The 27,863-nt window shown below is 52.4% G+C and overlaps 1 pseudogene; it reads left to right on the top strand.

The window, feature by feature from the left end:
- Window positions 1-27,863, top strand: part of LOC139250522 (NFX1-type zinc finger-containing protein 1-like) — a 533,603-nt pseudogene that overhangs the window by 446,613 nt on the left and 59,127 nt on the right.

Raw genomic sequence — 27,863 nt, 5'->3', positions numbered from 1 at the left:
TGTGTAGTTCGGAGGGGCCTGTGAGGATCGGTGAGGTTTGTGTAGATCGGAGGGGCCTGTGAGGATCGGTGAGGTTTGTGTAGATCGGAGAGGCCTGTGAGGATCGGTGAGGTTTGTGTAGTTCGGAGGGGCCTGTGAGGATCGGTGAGGTTTGTGTAGATCGGAGAGGCCTGTGAGGATCGGTGAGGTTTGTGTAGTTCGGAGGGGCCTGTGAGGATCATTGAGGTTTGTGTAGTTCGGAGGGGCCTGTGAGGATCGGTGAGGTTTGTGTAGTTCGGAGGGGCCTGTGAGGATCGGTGAGGTTTGTGTAGATCGGAGGGGCCTGTGAGGATCGGTGAGGTTTCTGTAGATCGGAGGGGCCTGTGAGGATCGGTGAGGTTTGTGTAGATCGGAGGGGCCTGTGAGGATCGGTGAGGTTTGTGTAGTTCGGAGGGGCCTGTGAGGATCATTGAGGTTTGTGTAGATCGGAGGGGCCTTTGAGGATCGGTGAGGTTTGTGTAGTTCGGAGGGGCCTGTGAGGATCGGTGAGGTTTGTGGAGATCGGAGAAGCCTGTGAGGATCGGTGAGGTTTGTGTAGATCGGAGGGGCCTGTGAGGATCGGTGAGGTTTGTGTAGTTCGGAGGGGCCTGTGAGGATCGGTGAGGTTTGTGTAGATCGGAGGGGCCTGTGAGGATCGGTGAGGTTTGTGTAGATCGGAGGGGCCTGTGAGGATCGGTGAGGTTTGTGCAGTTCGGAGGGGCCTGTGAGGATCGGTGAGGTTTGTGTAGTTCGGAGGGGCCTGTGAGGATCGGTGAGGTTTGTGTAGATCGGAGGGGCCTGTGAGGATCGGTGAGGTTTGTGCAGTTCGGAGGGGCCTGTGAGGATCGGTGAGGTTTGTGTAGATCGGAGGGGCCTGTGAGGATCGGTGAGGTTTGTGCAGTTCGGAGGGGCCTGTGAGGATCGGTGAGGTTTGTGTAGTTCGGAGGGGCCTGTGAGGATCGGTGAGGTTTGTGTAGATCGGAGAAGCCTGTGAGGATCGGTGAGGTTTGTGTAGATCGGAGGGGCCTGTGAGGATCGGTGAGGTTTGTGTAGTTCGGAGGGGCCTGTGAGGATCGGTGAGGTTTGTGTAGTTCGGAGGGGTCTGTGTGGATCGGTGAGGTTTGTGTATTTCGGAGGGGCCTGTGAGGATCGGTGAGGTTCGTGTAGTTCGGAGGGGCCTGTGAGGATCGGTGAGGTTTGTGTAGATCGGAGGGGCCTGTGAGGATCGGTGAGGTTTGTGTAGATCGGAGGGATCTGTGAGGATCATTGAGGTTTGTGTAGATCGGAGGGGCCTGTGAGGATCGGTGAGGTTTGTGTAGTTCAGAGGGGCCTGTGAGGATCGGTGAGGTTTGTGTAGATCGGAGGGAGGGGCCTGTGAGGATCGGTGAGGTTTGTGTAGTTCAGAGGGGCCTGTGCGGATCGGTGAGGTTTGTGTAGATCGGAGGGAGGGATCTGTGAGGATCATTGAGGTTTGTGTAGATCGGAGGGGCCTGTGAGGATCGGTGAGGGTTGTGTAGTTCGGAGGGGCCTGTGAGGATCGGTGAGGTTTGTGTAGTTCGGAGGGGCCTGTGAGGATCGGTGATGTTTGTGTAGATCGGAGAGGCCTGTGAGGATCGGTGAGGTTTGTGTAGATTGGAGGGACCTGTGAGGATCGGTGAGGTTTGTGTAGTTCGGAGGGGCCTGTGGGGATCGGTGAGGTTTGTGTAGTTCGGAGGGAGGGGCCTGTGAGGATCGGTGAGGTTTGTGTAGATCGGAGGGAGGGGCCTGTGAGGATCGGTGAGGTTTGTGTAGTTCGGAGGGGCCTGTGCGGATCGGTGAGGTTTGTGTAGTTCGGAGGGGCCTGTGAGGATCGGTGAGGTTTGTGTAGATCGGAGGGGCCTGTGCGGATCGGTGAGGTTTGTGTAGATCGGAGGGGCCTGTGAGGATCGGTGAGGTTTGTGTAGTTCGGAGGGGCCTGTGCGGATCGGTGAGGTTTGTGTAGTTCGGAGGGGCCTGTGAGGATCGGTGAGGTTTGTGTAGATCGGAGGGGCCTGTGCGGATCGGTGAGGTTTGTGTCGATCGGAGGGGCCTGAGGATCGGTGAGGTTTGTGTAGATCGGAGGGGCCTGTGAGGATCGGTGAGGTTTGTGTAGATCGGAGGGGCCTGTGAGGATCGGTGAGGTTTGTGTAGATCGGAGGGGCCTGTGAGGATCGGTGAGGTTTGTGTAGTTCGGAGGGGCCTGTGGGGATCGGTGAGGTTTGTGTAGATCGGAGGGGCCTGTGAGGATCGGTGAGGTTTGTGTAGTTCGGAGGGGCCTGTGAGGATCGGTGAGGTTTGTGTAGTTCGGAGGGGCCTGTGAGGATCGGTGAGGTTTGTGTAGTTCGGAGGGGCCTGTGAGGATCGGTGAGGTTTGTGTAGTTCGGAGGGGCCTGTGAGGATCGGTGAGGTTTGTGTAGATCGGAGAGGCCTGTAAGGATCGGTGAGGTTTGTGTAGATCGGAGGGGCCTGTGAGGATCGGTGAGGTTTGTGTAGATCGGAGAGGCCTGTGAGGATCGGTGAGGTTTGTGTAGATCGGAGGGGCCTGTGAGGATCGGTGAGATTTGTGTAGTTCGGAGGGGCCTGTGAGGATCGGTGAGGTTTCTGTAGTTCGGAGGGTCCTGTGAGGATCGGTGAGGTTTGTGTAGATCGGAGGGGCCTGTGAGGATCGGTGAGGTTTGTGTAGATCGGAGGGAGGGTCCTGTGAGGATCTGTGAGGTTTGTGTAGTTCGGAGGAGCCTGTGAGGTTTGTGTAGATCGGAGGGGCCTGTGAGGATCGGTGAGGTTTGTGTAGTTCGGAGGGTCCTGTGAGGATCGGTGAGGTTTGTGTAGATCGGAGGGGCCTGTGAGGATCGGTGAGGTTTGTGTAGTTCGGAGGGTCCTGTGAGGATCGGTGAGGTTTGTGTAGATCGGAGGGGCCTGTGAGGATCGGTGAGGTTTGTGTAGATCGGAGGGGCCTGTGAGGATCGGTGAGGTTTGTGTAGTTCGGGGGGACCTGTGAGGATCGGTGAGGTTTGTGTAGTTCGGAGGGGCCTGTGAGGATCGGTGAGGTTTGTGTAGATCGGAGGGGCCTGTGAGGGTCGGTGAGGTTTGTGTAGATCGGAGGGGCCTGTGAGGATCGGTGAGGTTTGTGTAGTTCGGAGGGGCCTGTGAGGGTCGGTGAGGTTTGTGTAGATCGGAGGGGCCTGTGAGGATCGGTGAGGTTTGTGTAGTTCGGAGAGGCCTGTGAGGATCGGTGAGGTTTGTGTAGTTCGGAGGGGCCTGTGAGGATCGGTGAGGTTTGTGTAGATCGGAGGGGCCTGTGAGGATCTGTGAGGTTTGTGTAGATCGGAGGGGCCTGTGAAGATCGGTGAGGTTTGTGTAGATCGGAGGGAGGGGCCTGTGAGGATCGGTGAGGTTTGTGTAGTTCGGAGGGGCCTGTGAGGATCGGTGAGGTTTGTGTAGATCGGAGGGGCCTGTGAAGATCGGTGAGGTTTGTGTAGATCGGAGGGAGGGGCCTGTGAGGATCTGTGAGGTTTGTGTAGTTCGGAGGAGCCTGTGAGGATCGGTGAGGTTTGTGTAGTTCGGAGGGGCCTGTGAGGATCGGTGAGGTTTGTGTAGATCGGAGGGAGGGGCCTGTGAGGATCGGTGAGGTTTGTGTAGATCGGAGGGGCCTGTGAGGATCGGTGAGGTTTGTGTAGATCGGAGGGGCCTGTGAGGATCGGTGAGGTTTGTGTAGATCGGAGGGGCCTGTGAGGATCGGTGAGGTTTGTGTAGTTCGGAGGGGCCTGTGAGGATCGGTGAGGTTTGTGTAGATCGGAGGGGCCTGTGAGGATCGGTGAGGTTTGTGTAGATCGGAGGGGCCTGTGAGGATCGGTGAGGTTTGTGTAGATCGGAGGGGCCTGTGGGGATCGGTGAGGTTTGTGTAGATCGGAGGGGCCTGTGAGGATCGGTGAGGTTTGTGTAGATCGGAGGGGCCTGTGAGGATCGGTGAGGTTTGTGTAGATCGGAGGGGCCTGTGAGGATCGGTGAGGTTTGTGTAGTTCGGAGGGGCCTGTGAGGATCGGTGAGGTTTGTGTAGTTCGGAGGGGCCTGTGAGGATCGGTGAGGTTTGTGTAGTTCGGAGGGGCCTGTGAGGATCGGTGAGGTTTGTGTAGATCGGAGGGAGGGGCCTGTGAGGATCGGTGAGGTTTGTGTAGTTCGGAGGGGCCTGTGAGGATCGGTGAGGTTTGTGTAGATCGGAGGGGCCTGTGAGGATCGGTGAGGTTTGTGTAGATCGGAGGGGCCTGTGAGGATCGGTGAGGTTTGTGCAGATCGGAGGGGCCTGTGAGGATCAGTGAGGTTTGTGTAGATCGGAGGGGCCTGTGAGGATCGGTGAGGTTTGTGTAGATCGGAGGGGCCTGTGAGGATCGGTGAGGTTTGTGTAGATCGGAGGGGCCTGTGAGGTTCGGTGAGGTTTGTGTAGATCGGAGGGGCCTGTGAGGATCGGTGAGGTTTGTGTAGATCGGAGGGAGGGGCCTGTGAGGATCGGTGAGGTTTGTGTAGTTCGGAGAAGCCTGTGCGGATCGGTGAGGTTTGTGTAGATCGGAGGGAGGGGCCTGTGAGGATCGGTGAGGTTTGTGTAGATCGGAGGGAGGGGCCTGTGAGGATCGGTGAGGTTTGTGTAGATCGGAGGGGCCTGTGAGGATCGGTGAGGTTTGTGTAGATCGGAGAAGCCTGTGAGGATCGGTGAGGTTTGTGTAGATCGGAGGGGCCTGTGAGGATCGGTGAGGTTTGTGTAGATCGGAGGGGCCTGTGAGGATCGGTGAGGTTTGTGTAGTTCGGAGGGGCCTGTGAGGATCGGTGAGGTTTGTGTAGATCGGAGGGGCCTGTGAGGATCGGTGAGGTTTGTGTAGATCGGAGGGGCCTGTGAGGATCGGTGAGGTTTGTGTAGATCGGAGAGGCCTGTGAGGATCGGTGAGGTTTGTATAGTTCGGAGGGGCCTGTGAGGATCGGTGAGGTTTTTGTAGATCGGAGAAGCCTGTGAGGATCGGTGAGGTTTGTGTAGTTCGGAGGGGCCTGTGAGGATCGGTGAGGTTTGTGTAGTTCGGAGGGAGGGGCCTGTGAGGATCGGTGAGGTTTGTGTAGATCGGAGGGGCCTGTGAGGATCGGTGAGGTTTGTGTAGTTCGGAGGGGCCTGTAAGGATCGGTGAGGTTTGTGTAGATCGGAGGGGCCTGTGAGGATCGGTGAGGTTTGTGTAGTTCGGAGGGGCCTGTGAGGATCGGTGAGGTTTGTGTAGTTCGGAGGGGCCTGTGAGGATCGGTGAGGTTTGTGTAGTTCGGAGGGGCCTGTGAGGATCGGTGAGGTTTGTGTAGATCGGAGGGGCCTGTGAGGATCGGTGAGGTTTGTGTAGATCGGAGAGGCCTGTGAGGATCGGTGAGGTTTGTGTAGTTCGGAGGGGCCTGTGAGGATCGGTGAGGTTTGTGTAGATCGGAGGGGCCTGTGAGGATCGGTGAGGTTTGTGTAGTTCGGAGGGGCCTGTGAGGATCGGTGAGGTTTGTGTAGATCGGAGGGGCCTGTGAGGATCGGTGAGGTTTGTGTAGATCGGAGGGGCCTGTGAGGATCGGTGAGGTTTGTGTAGATCGGAGGGGCCTGTGAGGATCGGTGAGGTTTGTGTAGATCGGAGGGTCCTGTGAGGATCGGTGAGGTTTGTGTAGATCGGAGGGAGGGGCCTGTGAGGATCGGTGAGGTTTGTGTAGATCGGAGGGGCCTGTGAGGATCGGTGTGGTTTGTGTAGATCGGAGGGGCCTGTGAGGATCGGTGAGGTTTGTGTAGATCGGAGGGGCCTGTGAGGATCGGTGAGGTTTGTGTCGATCGGAGGGGCCTGTGAGGATCGGTGAGGTTTGTGTAGATCGGAGGGGCCTGTGAGGATCGGTGAGGTTTGTGTAGATCGGAGGAAGGGGCCTGTGAGGATCGGTGAGGTTTGTGTAGATCGGAGGGAGGGGCCTGTGAGGATCGGTGAGGTTTGTGTAGATCGGAGGGTCCTGTGAGGATCGGTGAGGTTTGTGTAGTTCGGAGGGGCCTGTGAGGATCGGTGAGGTTTGTGTAGTTCGGAGGGGCCTGTGAGGATCGGTGAGGTTTGTGTAGATCGGAGGGGCCTGTGAGGATCGGTGAGGTTTGTGTAGATCGGAGGGGCCTGTGAGGTTCGGTGAGGTTTGTGTAGATCGGAGGGGCCTGTGAGGATCGGTGAGGTTTGTGTAGTTCGGAGAAGCCTCTGAGTATCGGTGAGGTTTGTGTAGATCGGAGGGAGGGGCCTGTGAGGATCGGTGAGGTTTGTGTAGATCGGAGGGGCCTGTGAGGATCGGTGAGGTTTGTGTAGTTCGGATGGGCCTGTGAGGATCGGTGAGGTTTGTGTAGATTGGAGGGACCTGTGAGGATCGGTGAGGTTTGTGTAGATCGGAGGGGCCTGTGAGGATCGGTGAGGTTTGTGTAGTTCGGAGGGGCCTGTGGGGATCGGTGAGGTTTGTGTAGTTCGGAGGGGCCTGCGAGGATCGGTGAGGTTTGTGTAGTTCGGAGGGGCCTGTGAGGATCGGTGAGGTTTGTGTAGTTCGGAGGGGCCTGCGAGGATCGGTGAGGTTTGTGTAGTTCGGAGAGGCCTGTGAGGATCGGTGAGGTTTGTGTAGATCGGAGGGGCCTGTGAGGATCGGTGAGGTTTGTGTAGATCGGAGGGGCCTGTGTGGATCGGTGAGGTTTGTGTAGTTCGGAGGGGCCTGTGAGGATCGGTGAGGTTTGTGTAGATCGGAGAGGCCTGTGTGGATCGGTGAGGTTTGTGTAGTTCGGAGGGGCCTGTGAGGATCGGTGAGGTTTGTGTAATTCGGAGGGGCCTGTGAGGATCGGTGAGGTTTGTGTAGATTGGAGGGAGGGGCCTGTGAGGATCGGTGAGGTTTGTGTAGTTCGGAGGGGCCTGTGAGGATCGGTGAGGTTTGTGTAGATTGGAGGGAGGGGCCTGTGAGGATCGGTGAGGTTTGTGTAGATCGGAGGGGCCTGTGAGGATCGGTGAGGTTTGTGTAGATCGGAGGGGCCTGTGAGGATCGGTGAGGTTTGTGTAGATCGGAGGGGCCTGTGAGGATCGGTGAGGTTTGTGTAGATCGGAGGGGCCTGTGTGGATCGGTGAGGTTTGTGTAGTTCGCTGGGGCCTGTGAGGATCGGTGAGGTTTGTGTAGTTCGCTGGGGCCTGTGAGGATCGGTGAGGTTTGTGTAGTTCGCTGGGGCCTGTGAGGATCGGTGAGGTTTGTGTAGTTCGCTGGGGCCTGTGAGGATCGGTGAGGTTTGTGTAGTTCGGAGGGAGGGGCCTGTGAGGATCGGTGAGGTTTGTGTAGTTCGGAGGGGCCTGTGAGGATCGGTGAGGTTTGTGTAGTTCGCTGGGGCCTGTGAGGATCGGTGAGGTTTGTGTAGTTCGCTGGGGCCTGTGAGGATCGGTGAGGTTTGTGTAGTTCGCTGGGGCCTGTGAGGATCGGTGAGGTTTGTGTAGATCGGAGGGGCCTGTGAGGATCGGTGAGGTTTGTGTAGTTCGGAGGGGCCTGTGAGGATCGGTGAGGTTTGTGTAGATCGGAGGGGCCTGTGAGGATCGGTGAGGTTTGTGTAGTTCGGAGGGGCCTGTGAGGATCGGTGAGGTTTGTGTAGATCGGAGAGGCCTGTGAGGATCGGTGAGGTTTGTGTGGATCGGAGGGGCCTGTGAGGATCGGTGAGGTTTGTGTAGTTCGGAGGGGCCTGTGAGGATCGGTGAGGTTTGTGTAGATCGCAGAGGCCTGTGTGGATCGGTGAGGTTTGTGTAGATCGGAGGGGCCTGTGAGGTTCGGTGAGGTTTGTGTAGATCGGAGGGGCCTGTGAGGATCGGTGAGGTTTGTGTAGATCGGAGGGGCCTGTGAGGATCGGTGAGGTTTGTGTAGATCGGAGAGGCCTGTGAGGATCGGTGAGGTTTGTGTAGATCGGAGGGGCCTGTGAGGATCGGTGAGGTTTGTGTAGATCGGAGGGGCCTGTGAGGATCGGTGAGGTTTGTGTAGTTCGGAGGGGCCTGTGAGGATCGGTGAGGTTTGTGTAGATCGGAGAGGCCTGTGTGGATCGGTGAGGTTTGTGTAGTTCGGAGGGGCCTGTGAGGATCGGTGAGGTTTGTGTAGATCGGAGGGGCCTGTGAGGATCGGTGAGGTTTGTGTAGATCGGGGGGGCCTGTGAGGATCGGTGAGGTTTGTGTAGTTCGGAGGGGCCTGTGAGGATCGGTGAGGTTTGTGTAGTTCCGAGGGGCATGTGAGGATCGGTGAGGTTTGTGTAGTTCGGAGGGGCCAGTGAGGATCGGTGAGGTTTGTGTAGATCGGAGAGGCCTGTGAGGATCGGTGAGGTTTGTGTAGATCGGAGAGGCCTGTGAGGATCGGTGAGGTTTGTGTAGTTCGGAGGGGCCTGTGAGGATCGGTGAGGTTTGTGTAGTTCGGAGGGGCCTGTGAGGATCGGTGAGGTTTGTGTAGATCGGAGGGGCCTGTGAGGATCGGTGAGGTTTGTGTAGTTCGGAGGGGCCTGTGAGGATCGGTGAGGTTTGTGTAGATCGGAGAGGCCTGTGAGGATCGGTGAGGTTTGTGTAGATCGGAGGGGCCTGTGAGGATCGGTGAGGTTTGTGTAGATCGGAGGGGCCTGTGAGGATCGGTGAGGTTTGTGTAGATCGGAGGGTCCTGTGAGGATCGGTGAGGTTTGTGTAGTTCGGAGGGGCCTGTGAGGATCGGTGAGGTTTGTATAGTTCGGAGGGGCCTGTGAGGATCGGTGAGGTTTGTGTAATTCGGAGGGGCCTGTGAGGATCGGTGAGGTTTGTGTAGATCGGAGGGAGGGGCCTGTGAGGTTCATGAGGTTTGTGTAGATCGGAGGGGCCTGTGAGGATCGGTGAGGTTTGTGTAGATCGGAGGGGCCTGTGAGGATCGGTGAGGTTTGTGTAGATCGGAGGGGCCTGTGAGGATCGGTGAGGTTTGTGTAGTTCGGAGGGGCCTGTGAGGATCGGTGAGGTTTGTGTAGATCGGAGGGGCCTGTGAGGATCGGTGAGGTTTGTGTAGATCGGAGGGGCCTGTGTGGATCGGTGAGGTTTGTGTAGTTCGGAGGGGCCTGTGAGGATCGGTGAGGTTTGTGTAGTTCCGAGGGGCATGTGAGGATCGGTGAGGTTTCTGTAGATCGGAGGGGCCTGTGAGGATCGGTGAGGTTTGTGTAGTTCGGAGGGGCCTGTGAGGATCGGTGAGGTTTGTTTAGATCGGAGGGGCCTGTGAGGATCGGTGAGGTTTGTGTAGTTCGGAGGGGCCTGTGAGGATCGGTGAGGTTTGTGTAGATCGGAGGGGCCTGTGAGGATCGGTGAGGTTTGTGTAGATCGGAGGGGCCTGTGAGGATCGGTGAGGTTTGTGTAGATCGGAGGGGCCTGTGAGGATCGGTGAGGTTTGTGTAGATCGGAGGGGCCTGTGAGGATCGGTGAGGTTTGTGTAGATCGGAGGGAGGGGCCTGTGAGGATCGGTGAGGTTTGTGTAGATCGGAGGGGCCTGTGAGGATCGGTGAGGTTTGTGTAGATCGGAGGGGCCTGTGAGGATCGGTGAGGTTTGTGTAGATCGGAGAGGCCTGTGTGAATCAGTGAGAAATATGGCCTGCAAATGATTAAACAGCTTTCTTTTGTTGTTGTACAGATAAGCGACTTTGGATATTCAGAGATGTTTGGCAGATCAAAGCATCATGGGGAAGGAGGAAGGATGGGCCATTAAAAACTTGTGGGAGATAAGTCTCGCCAGTCGGTGGCGTCTGTCCAGGTAACGTAAATCGAGCCTGACTGGGGAATCTGCTGCAGTTACATAGGTGCGGTAATTGAAGGTGCCCCTTACCGCCAGGGAGATAAACTGATGTTAAAAAGAAAAGAAAGGCTTGAATTTATATAGCGCCATTCACGATCATCAAAGCGCTTTACAGCCAATGAAGGACTTTTGAAGTGTGGTCACTGTTGTAATGTGGGAAAAGCAGCAGCCAATTTGCGCACAGCAAGCTCCCACAAACAGCGATGTGATAATGACCAGATAATCTGCGATATTGATTGAGGGATAAATATTGACCCAGGTCCCCAGGGAGCTCTCCCCGCTCGTCTTCGATATAGTGCCCTGGGATCTTTAACATCCACCTGAGAGGGCAGACAGGTTGATGGATGCAACAGTGGTTGGACATGTCCCTGGAGGTATCGCCACATGGCCGTCAGCCGCCCCACCCCCACTCTCCCACCATTGGCCGTCCAACGTGTCTGTCTCGCAATGCCCCGCCTTCCCGAGGCGATTAGAAAGCGAGCAGACTTTTTTCCCGATTGGATGATTCTTGACTCTCTGTCAAACGGCGGTTTTTCCCATGTCCAATATTTTTATAACTAGCACCAAAAGTGTTCAAAGATAATGTTAAAAAACCATCATTTTTTTACTGTCCCTGTGATTTTTCTCCTCGGTTTGCAGACCCCAGAACAATCCCAGTGTGTTGAAAACAGTACTGGGGCCGTGCACAGATGGTGCCTGCCCTGGGAGTGTTTAATGGGACAATGTAGAGGGAGCTTTACTCTGTATCTAACCCCCTGTACCTGCCCTGGGAGTGTTTGATGGGACAGTGTAGAGGGAGCTTTACTCTGTATCTAACCCGTGCTGTACCTGCACTGGGAGTGTCTGATGGGACAGTGTAGAGGGAGGTTTACTCTGTATCTAACCCATGCTGTACCTGCCTTGGGAGTGTTTGATGGGACAGTGTAGAGGGAGCTTTACTCTGTATCTAACCCCGCGCTGTACCTGCCCTGGGAGAGTTTGATGGGACAGTGTAGAGGGAGCTTTACTCTGTATCTAACCCATGCTGTACCTGCATTGGGAGTGTTTGATGGGACAGTGTAGAGAGAGATTTACTCTGTATCTAACCCGTGCTGTACCTGCCCTGGGAGAGTTTGATGGGACAGTGTAGAGGGAGCTTTACTCTGTATCTAACCCATGCTGTACCTGCCCTGGGAGAGTTTGATGGGACAGTGTAGAGGGAGCTTTACTCTGTATCTAACCCATGCTGTACCTGCCCTGGGAGTGTTTGATGGGATAGTGTAGAGGGAGCTTTACTCTGTATCTACCCGTGCTGTACCTGCCCTGTGAGTGTTTGATGGGACAGTGTAGAGGGAGCTTTACTCTGTATCTAACCCATGCTGTACCTGCCCTGGGAGAGTTTGATGGGACAGTGTAGAGGGAGCTTTACTCTGTATCTAACCCATGCTGTACCTGCCCTGGGAGTGTTTGATGGGATAGTGTAGAGGGAGCTTTACTCTGTATCTAACCTGTGCTGTACCTGCCCTGGGAGTGTTTGATGGGACAGTGTAGAGGGAGCTTTACTCTGTATCTAACCCGTGCTGTATCTGCCCTGGGAGTGTTTGATGGGAGAGTGTAGAGGGAGCTTTACTCTGTGTCTAACCCGTGCTGTACCTGCCCTGGTAGTGTTTGATGGGACAGTGTAGAGGGAGCTTTACTCTGTATCTAACCCATGCTGTACCTGCCCTGGGAGTGTTTGATGGGACAGTGTAGAGAGAGATTTACTCTGTATCTAACCCGTGCTGTACCTGCCCTGGGAGAGTTTGATGGGACAGTGTAGAGGGAGCTTTACTCTGTATCTAACCCATGCTGTACCTGCCCTGGGAGAGTTTGATGGGACAGTGTAGAGGGAGCTTTACTCTGTATCTAACCCGTGCTGTACCTGCCCTGGGAGTGTTTGATGGGGCAGTGTAGAGAGAGCTTTACTCTGTATCTAACCCGTGCTGTACCTGCCCTGGGAGTGTGTGATGGGACAACTGGATCTCCAGCAGTATCATCTGTCCCCTTGATAATCACAAGCAATTGCAAGAAAATAAGCCATAAAAATTCTCCTCTTGTCTATCAGAAGACGCTAACACCTGAACACACACTGACGATGATAACTTCTTAGCTGTGGTTTACCCAGGAAATGGAAGCTTGCCTATGTAACGAAACTCCAAGCTTCTATAAACGAAAACCTGGACTTGTACGAGGAAATGGCCCAGGACCTGTCGGCACTGAACCTGGAGGAAGATCTCATGCTCCTTAAAAAGGCCCTGGTGGTTGGCGTGACGACAACAGGTATTACTTTAACAGACTCACAGGTCGAGAGCAGACCGACGTTTACACTAATGGCATGGCCATGGCCATCTCAAGACCAGCACCATCGCCGACAGCGTCGAGAGAGATACAGCAACCTTCACACCCTGCGGACAGCCCAAAGCACTACACAGCTAACAAAGTACTTTTGAAGTGTAGCCACTTTGGTTTTATAGCAGCCAATCTGCGCACAGCAAGCTCCCATAGACAGCAATGAGATGAGTGACCAAGACATTGTTTTTCACTGGTGTAGGTTGGAGGATAAACATTGGCCCATGGCCCACGGGGAGCTCCCCGGCTCTTCTTTGGAATAGCACCCCAGAATATTTTCTGTCCAATGGAGAGGACAGACTGGGCCTCGGTTTCACTTCTAATCTGAAAGACAGTGCAGCACTCCCTCAGTACTGCCCCTCCGACAGTGCAGCACTCCCTCAGTACTGCCCCTCCGACAGTGCAGCACTCCCTCAGTACTGCCCCTCCGACAGTGCAGCACTCCCTCAGTACTGTCCCTCCGACAGTGCAGCGCTCCCTCAGTACTGCCCCTCCGACAGTGCAGCACTCCCTCAGTACTGCCCCTCCGACAGTGCAGCACTCCCTCAGTACTGTCCCTCCGACAGTGCAGCACTCCCTCAGTACTGCTCCTCCGACAGTGCGGCACTCCCTCAGTACTGCCCCTCCGACAGTGCAGCACTCCCTCAGTACTGTCCCTCCGACAGTGCAGCGCTCCCTCAGAACTGTCCCTCCGACAGTGCAGCACTCCCTCAGTACTGCCCCTCCGACAGTGCAGCACTCCTTCAGTACTGCCCCTCCGACAGTGCAGCACTCTCTCAGTACTCCCCCTCCGACAGTGCAGCACTCTCTCAGTACTCCCCCTCCGACAGTGCAGCACTCCCTCAGTACTGTCCCTCCGACAGTGCGGCGCTCCCTCAGTACTGCCCCTCTGACAGTGCAGCACTCCCTCAGTACTGCCCCTCTGACAGTGCAGCACTCCCTCAGTACTGACCCTCCGACAGTGCAGTACTCCCTCAGTACTGTCCCTCCGACAGTGCGGCGCTCCCTCAGTACTGTCCCTCCGACAGTGCGGCGCTCCCTCAGTACTGTCCCTCCGTCAGTGCAGCACTCCCTCAGTACTGCCCCTCTGACAGTGCAGCGCTCCCTCAGTACTGTCCCTCCGACAGTGCGGCGCTCCCTCAGTACTGTCCCTCCGTCAGTGCAGCACTCCCTCAGTACTGCCCCTCCGACAGTGCAGCACTCCCTCAGTACTGCCCCTCTGACAGTGCAGCACTCCCTCAGTACTGCCCCTCTGACAGTGCAGCACTCCCTCAGTACTGCCCCTCTGACAGTGCAGCACTCCCTCAGTACTGCCCCTCCGACAGTGCGGCGCTCTCTCAGTAGTGCCCCTCCGACAGTGCTGTGCTCCCTGAGAACTGCAGTGGACTGTTGTCCTAGATTTTTGTGTTTAATCTCCCGTTTCCACCTGCTGGGTTAAAGCCGACCAGCATCGGACCACCCCTGTCTCAGGCAGGGGAGGGGTCCCGATCGCGGGAGCGGGGTGGGGTGGGCCGGTGGGTGGCCTGTCCTGGGTGCGGAATCAATCAATGCTGAAAATTGTTTGTGTGCTATCGCACAGGAGCACTCCTGCTACTCCAGGCCCTGCAGTAATACTAACAAGCTTAGCTTGGCTCGGCCTCTCCTCTGTCACCAGTGGGAGTGATTGGAGCCTGCACGGGACACGCTCTGACCTTTCCCGACCTAAAATGGCGACTGCCGGTCACATTGCCGACGTCAGCGGAGTGGCAAGGCTGATGGCCCCATTTGGAGGCCGGTTCGCCAGGCAATGCAAATTAGAATGGGCCCCAGTGCCAACAAAATGTACCAGCTTTGTAGAGTGTGTAGAAGTTCCTGAAACCAGGGTTTCTGGGTGTGTCTAGGAAACAATGCCGCCGTATTAATGAGTGTTGGGTTGAACTGCAGCTGCTTGGTTTGCCAAAAGCAGCATCTTCAGAGTGCTGCCTGGGCCTTGCTCCCCTTGGCCGACACGCCCTCCTGTAATTTCCGACATCACCCTGAATTTAAGTGTCGGTGTGCTGGCCTCGAGCTGACCTCCCTACACTGTGCATCGTTACTGTGTCCTTGTGTGCTGGTCCTGCCATAGTCTATGACTCTTGCATTTGTATAGTGCCTTAGGGCATCAAGACGAGACTGAGGGCAATTAGCAAAAGAGCAAGAGGTAACGCGAAGGAAAAAACAAATTCTGGAGATCTGGAACGCGCTGCCTAAAAGGGCGCTGGAAGCAGGTTCAGTGAGAACTTTCAAAAGGGAATTGGATAATTATAGAATCATAGAAGTGTATGGGCCAGGCAGAGGCCATTCGGCCCTTCAACTACTTGAAGAGGTAAAAATAGCCGGCATATGCGGAAAGTGCAGGGGAGTGGGACTAATTGGAGAGCCCTATCCCAAGAGCCCGCACAGGCACGATGGGCCGAATGGCCTGCCTGTGCTGTATCATTCTACGGTTGAGTGATTCTATGGCTGTTCCGCTTGTGCAGCCTCATGAATCCCTGCTGTTCACACCATGCCCTCTGAACTGTTGTGTTTCGAAGAGCTCCACGAGGCTGAGTACTGTGAGCTAAACTTAGTGTGACCGTAGTCTTTATTTCAGCTCCAGAGTGCCTCAACAACATGGCAGCCAACCTTTTATACTGGCCCTGCACGTGTGTGTGCAGGTGACCATTAGGACTCCAACAGTCGCGCCCTCTGGTGGCAAGTACTATATAGTTACATACATAACATGAACAATTAAATATTGGGAAGATAGAAGCCATTGTTTTCAGTCCCCACCATAAACTGCGTTCCCTGGCCACTGATTCCATCCCTCTCCCTAGCATTAATCTGAGGCTGAACCAGTATTTGCAATACTGGTCATATTTGACCCTGAAATGAGCTATCGACCACATATCCGCAGCATAACTAAGACCGTCTATTTCCACCTCCGTAACATCGTCCATCTCCGCCCTGCCTCAGCTCATCCGCTGCTGAAGCCCTCATCCATGCCTTTGTTACCTCTAGACTTGACTATTCCAACGCATACCTGGCTGGCCTCCCACATTCTACCCTGCGTAAACTTAAGGTCATCCAAAACTCAGCTGCCCGTGTCCTAACTCGCACCAAGTCCCACTCACCCGTCACCCTCTGTGCTCGCTGACCTACATTGGCTCCCGGTTAAGCGATGCCTCGATTTCAAAATTCTCATCCTTGTTTACAAATCCCTCCAAGGCCTCGCCCCTCCCTATCTCTGTAATCTCCTCCAGCCCCACAACCCCCCCGAGATGTCTGCGCTCCTCTAATTCTGCCCTCTTGAGCACCCCTGATTATAATCACTCAACCATCGGTGGCCGTGCCTTCTGTTGCCTGGGCCCCAAGCCCTGGGACTCCCTCCCTAAACCTCTCGACCTCTCTTTCCTCCTTTAAGACGCTGCTTAAAACAAAGCTCTTTGACCGAGAACCTGCGCCAATTTCTCCTTATGCAGCTCGGTGTCAAATCTTTATCTCATAATACTCCTGTGAAGCACCCTGGGAAGTTTCACCACGTTAAAGCTCTATATAAATACAGGTTGCTGTTGGAACAAGGACCCCCGCAACAGGCTCATCAAAGAGTCTTTGTAACGCGCCGATTCACCAGCGTGATACTGAGGCTGCAAGGATTAAATTAGGAGGACAGGATGCGTGGACTCGGTCTGTATTGTCTTCCTGCGCCAGGTTCTTATCACTCCTATTTTACCCACTCTTTGCAGGAGCCGGCAAGTACAGGGCGCTGCTACAGAACATCAAGCCACGGAAGTGCTGGAGGCCCAGGTATTGACCACACTGACTCCGGCCTGCCAACACCTGATCCCGATCGGCGATCACAAGCAGGTAAAGATGGCCCTCGCTCTGGGAGGGAGCGGGAGGGACGGGTCTTCTTCCCTCTCCCAGGCAACTGAGACTCCCGCCTTACATTCGGGGCTTCATCTGACGTGTTGCAATACCTAACGGAAAAAATACCACATTAACTTTCGTCGTGGAACAGGAAAGAGACGCAAGGCCGTGGGGGAGGGGAGGTCTGGGGGGAGGGGGGGGGATTGGGGGGGCGGGGGGTCAGTTGACATTTTCTAGACTGGGATGAATTTTGTTGGGTAAGGGGTTTTTTTCAGGGCTATGGAACGAAGGCGGGTAAATGGGGTTGAGGTACAGATCACCCGTGATCTTATTGAAAGACGGAACAGGCTCAAAGAGTTGAATGGCCTCCCAAATGGTGGAACCCAAACTGAGCATCCGTGAGCATGTAATTGGTGAGTAAGAAAGAGCCATAATGCTGGAGGTCACTTGACATTTTCAAGACTGAGATGGGTAGAATTTTGTTGGGTAAGGGTATCAAGGAATATGAAGGAAAGGCGGGTAAATGGAGTTAAGATACAGATCAGCCGCGATCTAATAGCAGGCGCCAGGGGCTGACAGGTCCTGCTCATATGTAATTTTTCGTTCCTGGGATGTGGGCATCGCTGGCAAGGCCAGCATTTATTGCCCGTGACAAGGTGGTGGTGAGCCGCCTTGTTGAGCTGCTGCAGTCCGTGTGGCGAAGGTACTCCCACAGTGCCGACTGTGTCGTAGCGGTTTTATACAACTGAGTGTCTCGCTGGGCCATTTCAGAGGGCAGTTAAGAGCCAACCACATTGCTGTGGGTCTGGACCTGCAGCGAAGGTGCACCAGACTGATTCCCGGGATGGCAGGACTGACATATGAAGAAAGACTGGATCGACTGGGCCTGTATTCACCGGAATTTAGAAGAATGAGAGGGATATCATAGAAACATATAAAATTCTGACGGGATTGGACAGGTTAGATGCAGGAAGAATGTTCCCGATGTTGGGGAAGTCCAGAACTAGGTGTCACAGTCTAAGGATAAGGGATAAGCCATTTAGGACCGAGTTGAGGAGAAACTTCTTCACTCAGAGAATTGTGAACCTGTGGAATTCTCTACCACAGAAAGTTGTTGAGGCCAGTTCGTTAGATGTATTCAAAAGGGAGTTAAATGTGGTCCTTACGGCTAAAGGGGTATGGAGAGAAAGCAGGAATGGGGTACTGAGGTTGAATGATCAGCCATGATCTTATTGAATGGTGGTGCAGGCTCGAAGGGCCAAATGGCCTACTCCTATTTTCTATGTTTCAGACCAGGTAAGGACCACAGATTTCCTTCCCTAATGGGCATTAGTGAACCAGATGGGTTTTTCCAACACTTCAGTAGTTTCACTGATACTAGCTTTTTTAATATATTTAACTGAATTTGAATTCCCCAGCTACTTTGGTGGGATTTGAACTCATGTCTCTGAATCGTTAGTCCAACCCTGTGGATTACTAGCCCAGTAACATAACCGCACTGCTACCATAGCTCTAACAGTTCTGAAAGTTCAACAGAGGATGGGACAACCTTGGACCTGGCCTGGAGATGCCGAAGGTTGAACAGGTTCCCACTAGTTCTGTAGTTTAGTTCCACTCCAGCGGGGAGCTTGCTGAGAGTGAAATGGGGCATTGCAGCGAGGAAGATCGAGAAGAGGGTTGGCGCGATGATGCAGCCCTGCTTGATCCCGGTCCGGACATGGATTGGGTCTGTGGTGGATCCGTTGGTCAGGATCATGGCCTGCATGTCGTCGTAGAGCAGGTGGAGGATGGTGACAAACATTTGGGGGCAGCTGAAATGGAGGAGAACGCTCCATAGTCCCGTCATCGAACTATTGTACGCGGACGATGCTTGCGTCTGCGCACATTCAGAGGCTGAACTCCAAGCCATCGTCAACACCTTCACCGAGGCTTACAAAAGCATGGGCCCTACACTAAACATCCGTAAGACAAAGGTCCTCCACCAACCTGACCCCGCCACACAGCATTAACCCCGGTCATCAAGATCCACAGCGCGGCCCTGGACAACGTGGACCTTTTTCCATACCTCGGGAGCCTACTGTCAGCAAGGGCAGACATCGACAACAAGGTTCAACACCGCCTCCAGTGTGCCATCGCAGCCTTCGATCACCTGAGGAAGAGAGTGTTTGAAGGCCAGGATCTCAAATCTGGCACCAAGCTTATGGTCTACGGGGCAGTAGTGATACCCACCCTCCTGTATGGCTCAGAGACGTGGACTATATACAGTAGACACCTCAAAGCGCTGGAGAAATACCACCAGCACTGCCTCCGCAAGATCCTACAAATCCACTGGGAGGATAGACGCATCAACGTCAGTGTTCTCGATCTGGCCAGCATTGAAGCACTGACCACACTTGACCAGCTCCGCTGGGCAGGCCACATTGTCCACATGCCCAACACAAGATTCCCAAAGCAAGCGCTCTACTTGGAACTCCTACACGGCAAGCGAGCCCCAGGTGGGCAGAGCAAATATTTCAAGGACCCCTCAAAGCCTCCTTGATAAAGTGCAACATTCTCACCAACGCCTGGGAGTCCTTGGCCCAAGATCGCCCTAGGTGGAGGAAGAGCATCCAGGAGAGCAGTGAGCACCTCGAGTCTCATCGCCGAGAGCATGCAGAAAACAAGCGCAGACAGCGGAAGGAGCGTGCGGCAAACCAGTCTCCCCACCCTTTCCTTCAACCACTGCCTGTCCCACCTGTGACAGAGATTGTAATTCCTGTATTGGACTGTACAGTCACCTGAGATCTCAGATTCAGAGTGGAAGCAAGTCTTCCTCGATTTCGAGGGACTGCCGATGATGATGATGAAGGCTCAACAAGCTCCCACCTATTGTTCCCTCATCCTGCCTTCCTCCTTCAGATACAGGCCTAGTTGAACAGACCACATTTGCAGCCCAAGGTGCATTTATACAGGAGCTTCCAACAGCCCATGAAATCACGATGGTGTCTGTGCTCGTGTCGGCCATCCGTGGCCCGTGGAAGGAGTGGAATTGAAGGGCTGAGTTACTTCCGTGGATCCAGTCTTCCTGCACGACCCTGAACATGCCCTGGAGAAAGGACATGTGCAACAGACTCAGCACAGTGTTGGACCCCACCCTGGGCCAGGGTGACCAAGGCTGGGAACTCAACATCCAGGGGTATTCAACATTCAGGAAGGATAGACAGAAAGGAAAAGGAGGTGGGGTAGGGTTGTTGGTTAAGGAGGAAATGAACGCAATAGTAAGGAAGGACATTAGTTTGGATGATGTGGAATCTGTATGGTTAGAGCTGCGGAATACCAAAGGGCAGAAAACGTTAGTGGGAGTTGTGTACGGACCACCAAACAGTAGTAGTGAGGTTGGGGGATAGCATCAAACAAGAAATTAGTGACGCGTGCAATAAAGGTACAGCAGTTATCATGGGTGACTTTAATCTACATATAGATTGGGCTAACCAAACTGGTAGCAATATGGTGGAGGAGGATTTCCTGGAGTGTATTATGGATGGTTTTCTAGACCAATATGTCGAGGAACCAACTAGAGGGCTGGTTCCTCTGCACTGGGTGATGTGCAATGAGAAAGGACTAATTAACAATCTTGTTGTGCGAGGCCTATTGGGAAAGGGTGACCATAATATGGTAGAATTCTTTATTAAGGTGGAGAGTGACACAGTTAATTCAGAGACTAGGGTCCTGAACTTAAGGCAAGATAACTTCGATGGTATGAGACGTGAATTGGCTAGAATAGACTGGCGAATGATACTTTAAGGGTTGATGGTGGATAGGGAATGGCAAACATTTAACGATCACATGGATGAACTTCAACAATTGTACATCCCTGTCTGGAGTAAAAATAAAACGGAGAAGGTGGCTCAACCGTGGCTAACAAGGGAAATTAAGGATAGTGTTAAATCCAAGAAAGAGGCATATAAATTGGCCAGAAAAAGCAGCAAACCTGAGGACTGGGAGAAATTTATAATTCAGCAGAGGAGGACAAAGGGTTTAATTAGGAGGGGGAAAATAGAGTATGAGAGGAAGCTTGCTGGGAACATAAAAACTGACTGCAAAAGCTTCTATAGATATGTGAAGAGAAAAAGATTAGTGAAGACAAATGTAGGTCCCTTGCAGTCAGAATCAGGTGAATTTATAATGGGGAACAAAGAAATGGCAGACCAATTGAACAAATACTTTGGTTGTGTCTTCACGAAGGAAGATACAAATAACCTTCCGGAAATACTAGGGGACAGAGGGTCTAGTGAGAAGGAGGAACTGAAGGAAATCTTTATTAGTCAGGATATTGTGTTAGGGAAATTGATGGGATTGAAGGCTGATAAATCCCCAGGATCTGGTAGTTTGCATCCAGAGTACTTAAGGAAGTGGCCCTAGAAATAGTGGATGCATTGGTGATCATTTTCCAGCAGTCTATCGATTCTGGATCAGTTCCTATGGACTGGAGGGTAGCTAATGTAACACCACCTTTTAAGAAAGGAGGGAGAGAGAAAGCGGGTAATTATAGACCGGTTAGCCTGACATCAGTTGTGTGGAAAATGTTGGAATCAATTATTAAAGATGAAATTAGAAAGCAGTGACAGGATCGGTCCAAGTCAGCATGGATTTATGAACAAGAAATCATGCTTGACAAATCTAGAATTTTTTGAGGATGTAACTAGTAGAGTGGACAATGGAGAACCAGTGGATGTGATGTATTTGGACTTTCAAAAGGCTTTTGACAAGGTCCCACACAAGAGATTGGCGTGCAAAATTAAAGCACATGGTATTGGGGATAATGTATTGATATGGATAGAGAACTGGTTGGCAGACAGGAAGCAGAGAGTTGGGATAAATGGGTTCTTCTCAGAATGGCAGGCAGTGACTAGTGGGGTGCCGCAGGGCTCAGTGCTGGGACTCCAGCTATTTACAATATACATTAATGATTTAGATGAAGGAATTGAGTGAAATATCTCCACGTTTGCAGATAACACTAAGCTGGGTGGAGGTGTGAGCTGCGAGGAGGATGCTAAGAGGCTGCAGGGTGACTTGGACAGGTTAGGTGAATGGGCAAATGCAGTATAATGTAGATAAATGTGAGGTTATCCACTTTGGGGGCAAAAACACAAGGGCAGAATATTATCTGAATGGCGGCAGATTCGGAAAAGGGGAGGTGCAACAAGACCTGGGTGTCATGGTACATCAGTCATTGAAAGTTGGCATGCAGATACAGCAGGCGGTGAAGAAGGCAAATGGTATGTTGGCCTTCATAGCTAGGGGATTTGAGTATAGGAGCAGTGAGGTCTTACTGCAGTTGTACAGGGCCTTGGTGAGGCCTCACCTGAAATATTGTGTTCAGTTTTGGTCTCCTATTCTGAGGAAGGACGTTCTTGCTCTTGAGGGAGTGCAGCAAAGGTTCACCAGACTGATTCCTGGGATGGCAGGACTGACATATGAGGAGAGACTGGATCGACTGGGCCTGTATTCACTGGAGTTTATAAGAATGAGAGGGAATCTCATAGAAACATACTGACGGGACTGGACAGGTTAGATGCAGGAAGAATGTTCCCGATGTTGGGAAAGTCCAGAACCAGGGGACATAGTCTAAGGATAAGGGGTAAGCCATTTAGGACTGAGATGAGGAGAAACTTCTTCACTCAGAGAGTTGTTAACCTGTGGAATTCCCTATCGCAGAGAGTTGTTGATGCCAGTTCATTGGATATATTCAAGAGGGAGTTAGAGATGGCCCTTATGGCTAAAGGGATCAAGGGGTATGGAGAGAAAGCAGGAAAGGGGTACTGAGGTGAATGATCAGCCATGATCTTATTGAATGTTGGTGCAGGCTCGAGGGACCGAATGGCCTACTCCTGCACCTATTTTCTATGTTTCTATGTTTCTGCCAACTCCTGGAACAGGTCCAAAGGTCTCCTTGTGGTCAAATGTCCAGTTCTGGCTGTGTTGTTGCTGGGCTCCTTTTCCCAGACCGGAATGGAGATTCATTTCAAAAACTACCTGGTGGTTGATTACCGATTGGCGGACCTGGGCAAACCGATATAGCCTCTAGGTCGGAGCGGGACCCTCTTTCCTGACAGCTTGTACATCGCTCTTCTTCCCCTCCTGTCCTGGCGGCATCACCTCAGGGTGCAGTTGGGTTCCACCGTTGCCATGAGTTATCTCATCCAAGTGTCTTTTCTTGACGTGTGAACCGGTCGACCAGGCGGTGAATTCTCGAAGCCCAGTTCAGTTCTTGATTAACACGCACTCCACATCCAGAGCTCCTGGATAGCGATCAGGAGCAACAAACCTGGCCGCCTTTTTAAATTAATTGATACTCAGGATGTGGGCGTTGCTGGCAAGGCCGACATTTATTGCCCGTACCGAGTTACCCCGAGAGTATGGTGCTGGTGGGCTTTCTTGAACCGCTGCAGTTCCTTGTTGTGCTTTTGATACAACCTAGTGGGACTGGAGTTATGTATGGCCCATACCGGGATAGAATAGAGGGAGGGATACTGGGATTGAATAGAGGGAGGGATACTGGGATAGAATAGAGGGAGATACTGGGATAGAATAGTGGGCGATACTGGGATAGAATAGAGGGAGGTACTGGGATAGAATAGAGGGAGATACTGGGAGAGAATATAGGGAGGGATTATGGGATAGAATAGAGGGACGGATACTGGATTAGAATAGAGGGAGATACTGGGATAGGATAGAGGGAGGGATACTGGGATTGAATAGAGGGAGGGATACTGGGATAGAATAGAGGGAGATACTGGGATAGAATAGTGGGCGATACTGGGATAGAATAGAGGGAGGTACTGGGATAGAATAGAGGGAGATACTGGGAGAGAATATAGGGAGGGATTATGGGATAGAATAGAGGGACGGATACTGGATTAGAATAGAGGGAGATACTGGGATAGGATAGAGGGAGGGATACTGGGATAGAATAGAGGGAGGGATATTGGGATAGAATAGAGGGAGTTACTGGGATAGAATAGAGGCAGATACTGGGATAGAATAGAGGGAGATATTAGGATAGAATAGAGGGAGATACTGGGATAGAATAGAGGGAGATACTGGGAGAGAGTAGAGGGAGGGATTGTGGGATAGAATAGAGGGAGGGATACTGGGATAGGATAGAGGGAGGGATACTGGAATAGAATAGAGGGAGGGATACTGGGATAGAATAGAGGGAGGGATACTGGGATAGTATAGAGGGAGATACTGGGATAGAATAGAGGGAAGGATAGTGGGATAGAATAGAGGGAGATACTGAGATAGAATAGAGGGAAAGATACTGGGATAGTATAAAGGGAGATACTGGGAAAGAATAGAGGGAGAGATACTGGGATAGAAACATAGAAACATAAAAAATAGGTGCAGGAGTACGCCATTCGGCCCTTCGAGCCTGCACCACCATTCAATGAGTTCATGGCTGAACATGCAAATTCAGTACCCCATTCCTGCTTTCATGCCATACCCCTTGATCCCCCTAGTAGTAAGGACTACATCTAACTCCTTTTTGAATATATTTAGTGAATTGTCCTCAACAATTTTCTGTGTTACTGAATTCCACAGGTTCACCACTCTCTGGGTGAAGAAGTTTCTCCTCATCTCGGTCCTAAATGGCTAACCCCTTAAAATTAGACTGTGACCCCTGGTTCTGGACTTCCCCAACATTGGGAACATTCTTCCTGCATCTAACCTGTCTAAACCCGTCAGAATTTTAAACGTTTCTATGAGATCCCCTCTCATTCTTCTGAACTCCAGTGAATACAAGCCCAGTTGATCCAGTCTTTCTTCATAGGTCAGTCCCACCACCCCGGGAATCAGTCTGGTGAACCTTCGCTGCACTCCCTCAATAGCAAGAATGTCCTTCCTCAAGTTAGGAGACCAAAACTGTACACAATACTCCAGGTGTGGCCTCACCAAGGCCCTGTACAACTGTAGTAACACCTCCCTGCCCCTGTACTCAAATCCCCTCGCTATGAAGGCCAACATGCCATTTGCTTTCTTAACCGCCTGCTGTACCTGCATGCCAACTTTCAATGACTGATATACCATGACACCCAGGTCTCGTTGCACCTCCCCTTTTCCTAATCTGTCACCATTCAGATAATAGTCTGTCTCTCTGTTTTTACCACCAAAGTGGATAACCTCACATTTATCCACATTATACTTCATCTGCCATGCATTTGCCCACTCACCTAACCTATCCAAGTCACTCTGCAGCCTCATAGCATCCTCCTCGCAGCTCACACTGCCACCCAACTTAGTGTCATCCGCAAATTTGGAGATACTACATTTAATCCCCTCGTCTAAATCATTAATGTACAATGTAAACAGCTGGGGCCCCAGCACAGAACCTTGCCTGCCATTCTGAAAAGTACCCATTTACTCCTACTCTTTGCTTCCTGTCTGCCAACCAGTTCTCAATCCACGTCAGCACACTACCCCCAATCCCATGTGCTTTAACTTTGCACATTAATCTCTTGTGTGGGACCTTGTCGAAAGCCTTCTGAAAGTCCAAATATACCACATCAACTGGTTCTCCCTTGTCCACTCTACTGGAAACATCCTCAAAAAATTCCACAAGATTTGTCAAGCATGATTTCCCTTTCACAAATCCATGCTGACTTGGACCTATCATGTCACCTCTTTCCAAATGCGCTGCTATGACATCCTTAATAATTGATTCCATCATTTTACCCACTACTGATGTCAGGCTGACCGGTCTATAATTCCCTGTTTTCTCTCTCCCTCCTTTTTTAAAAAGTGGGGTTACATTGGCTACCCTCCACTCCATAGGAACTGATCCAGAGTCTATGGAATGTTGGAAAATGACTGTCAATGCATCCGCTATTTCCAAGGCCACCTCCTTAAGTACTCTGGGATGCAGACCATCAGGTCCTGGGGATTTATCGGCCTTCAATCCCATCAATTTCCCCAACACAATTTCCCGACTAATAAGGATTTCCCTCAGTTCCTCCTTCCGACTAGACCCTCTGACCCCTTTTATATCCGGAAGGTTGTTTGTGTCCTCCTCAGTGAATACCGAACCAAAGTACTTGTTCAATTGGTCTGCCATTTCATAGAATAGAGGAACAGATACTGGGATAGAATAGAGGGAGGGATACTGGGACAGAATAGAGGGAGATACTGGGATAGAATAGAGGGAGATACTGGGATAGAATAGAGGGAGAGATACTGGGATAGAATAGAGGGAGGGATAATGGGATAGAATAGAGGGAGAGGTACTGGGATAGAATAGAGGGAGGGATACTGGGATATAATAGAGGGAGGGATAATGGGATAGAATAGAGGGAGGGATAATGGGATAGAATAGAGGGAGAGATAATTGGATAGAATAGAGGGAGAGATTATTGGATAGAATAGAGGGAGAGATAATGGGATAGAATCGGGGGAGGAATACTGGGATCGAATACAGATGAAGTGGAGAGAAGCCCTGTATAAGCTACACCCGAGCACAGCCTGTGTGGGTACACACCAACCGCTCAACTTGTGTTCTTGCTTCCTGCAGCTGAGACAGAAGCCGGCAGAATACAAGATGGGGGTGAAGTATCACCTGGATGTGTCACTGTTTGAGCGGATGGTTAAAAACCAGGTTCCCTTTGTGCAGCTGAGTCATCAGGTACGAGCGTGGAGAGTGGGTCGGTCGGGGAGGGGAGGGGAGTCAGGGGGGCGGGGTGAGACCAGGGTATCTGTCGGATCTAGCACGGTTACAGACAGGAATAGGTTCTCGGGGAATCAGTGGGAGTTGATCTCAGTTCGCTTCCAGGACCCGGATCGACTCCAGCCGAAACTGGTGGGATGAGAGTCCTGGCCTGTTTCTGCCAACGTTACAGATGGAGAAATTCAACACATAATCCAGACCGACACTCCCAGTGCCAGCACTGAGGGAGTGCTGCACTGTCGGAGAGGCAGTATTGATGGAGTGCTGCACTGTTGGAGGGACAGTATTGATGGAGTGCTGCACTATCGGAGGGGCAGCACTGAGGGAGCGCTGCACTGTTGGAGGGGCAGTACTGAGGGAGTGCTGCACAGTTGGAAGGGCAGTACTGAGGGAGTGCTGCACAGTTGGAAGGGCAGTATTGAGGGAGCGCTGCACTGTTGGAGGGGCAGTATTGATGGAGTGCTGCACTATCGGAGGGGCAGCACTGAGGGAGCGCTGCACTGTTGGAGGGGCAGTACTGAGGGAGTGCTGCACAGTTGGAAGGGCAGTACTGAGGGAGTGCTGCACAGTTGGAAGGGCAGTATTGAGGGAGCGCTGCACTGTTGGAGGGGCAGTATTGATGGAGTGCTGCACTGTCGGAGGGACAGCACTGAGGGAGCGCTGCACTGTTGGAGGGGCAGTATTGATGGAGTGCTGCACTATTGGAGGGGCAGTACTGAGGGAGTGCTGCACAGTTGGAAGGGCAGTACTGAGGGAGTGCTGCACTGTCGGAGGGTCAGTACTGAGGGAGTGCTGCACTGTCGGAGGGGCAGTACTGAGGGAGTGCTGCACTGTCGGAGGGTCAGTACTGAGGGAGTGCTGCACTGTCGGAGGGGCAGTACTGAGTGAGTGCTGCACAGTTGGAGCGTCAGTACCTAGGAGCACTGCACTGTCAGAGGGACAGTATTGAGGGAGCGCTGCACTGTCGGAGGTGCAGTACTGAGGGAGTGCTGCATAGTCGGAGCAACAGGACTGAGGTGCAGTTGTTCGGATGATATGTTACGTAAGAACATAAGAACATAAAAAATAGGAGCAGGAGTAGGCCATACGGCCCCTCGAGCCTGTTCCGCCGTTCAATAAGATCATGGCTGATCTGATCATGGACTCAGCTCCACTTCCCCGCCTGCTCCCCATAACCCCTTATTCCCTTATCGTTTAAGAAACTGTCTATTTCTGTCTTAAATTTATTCAATGTCCCAGCTTCCATAGCTCTCTGAGGCAGCGAATTCCACGGATTTGCAACCCTCAGAGAAGAAATTTCTCCTCATCTCAGTTTTAAATGGGCGGCCCCTTATTCTAAGATCGTGCCCTCTAGTTCTAGTCTCCCCCATCAGTGGAAAAGTCCTCTCTGCATCCATCTTGTCAAGCCCCCTCATAATCTTATATGTTTCGATAAGATCACCTCTCATTCTTCTGAATTCCAATGAGTAGAGGCCCAACCTACTCAACCTTTCCTCATAAGTCAACCCCTTCATGTTAAACCGAGGCCCCGTCTGCCCTCTCAGGTGGACGTAAAAGATCCCATGGCATTATTCGAAGAAGAGCAGGGAAGTTCTCCCCGGTGTGCTGGCCAATATTTATCCTTCAACTAACATCACTAAAACAGATTACCTAGTCGTTATGACATTGCTATTTGTGGGAGCTTGCTGTGCGCAAGTTAGCTGCCGCGTTTCCTACATTACAACAGCGACTACACTCAGAAAGTACTTAGGAACATAAGAAATAGGAGCAGGAGTTGGCCATTTGGCCCCTCGAGCCTGCTCCGCCATTTAATAAGGTCATGGCTGATCTGATCATGGACTCAGCTCCACTCCCCTGCCCGCTCCCCATAACCCTTTACTCCCTTATCGCTCCAAAATCTGTCTATCTCCGCCTTAAATATATTCAATGACCCAGCCTCCACAGCTCTCTGGGGCAGAGAATTCCACAGATTTACAACCCTCTGAGAGAAGAAATTCCTCCTCGTCTCAGTTTTAAATGGGCGGCCCCTTATTCTGAGACTATGGCCCCTAGTTTTAGTTTCCCCTATGAG

Source organism: Pristiophorus japonicus, unplaced genomic scaffold (assembly GCF_044704955.1).
Source record: "Pristiophorus japonicus isolate sPriJap1 unplaced genomic scaffold, sPriJap1.hap1 HAP1_SCAFFOLD_385, whole genome shotgun sequence".
Taxonomy (NCBI): domain Eukaryota; kingdom Metazoa; phylum Chordata; class Chondrichthyes; family Pristiophoridae; genus Pristiophorus; species Pristiophorus japonicus.
The sequence above is the reverse complement of the archived record's forward strand: the minus strand, read 5'-3'. Positions and strand labels throughout refer to the sequence as shown.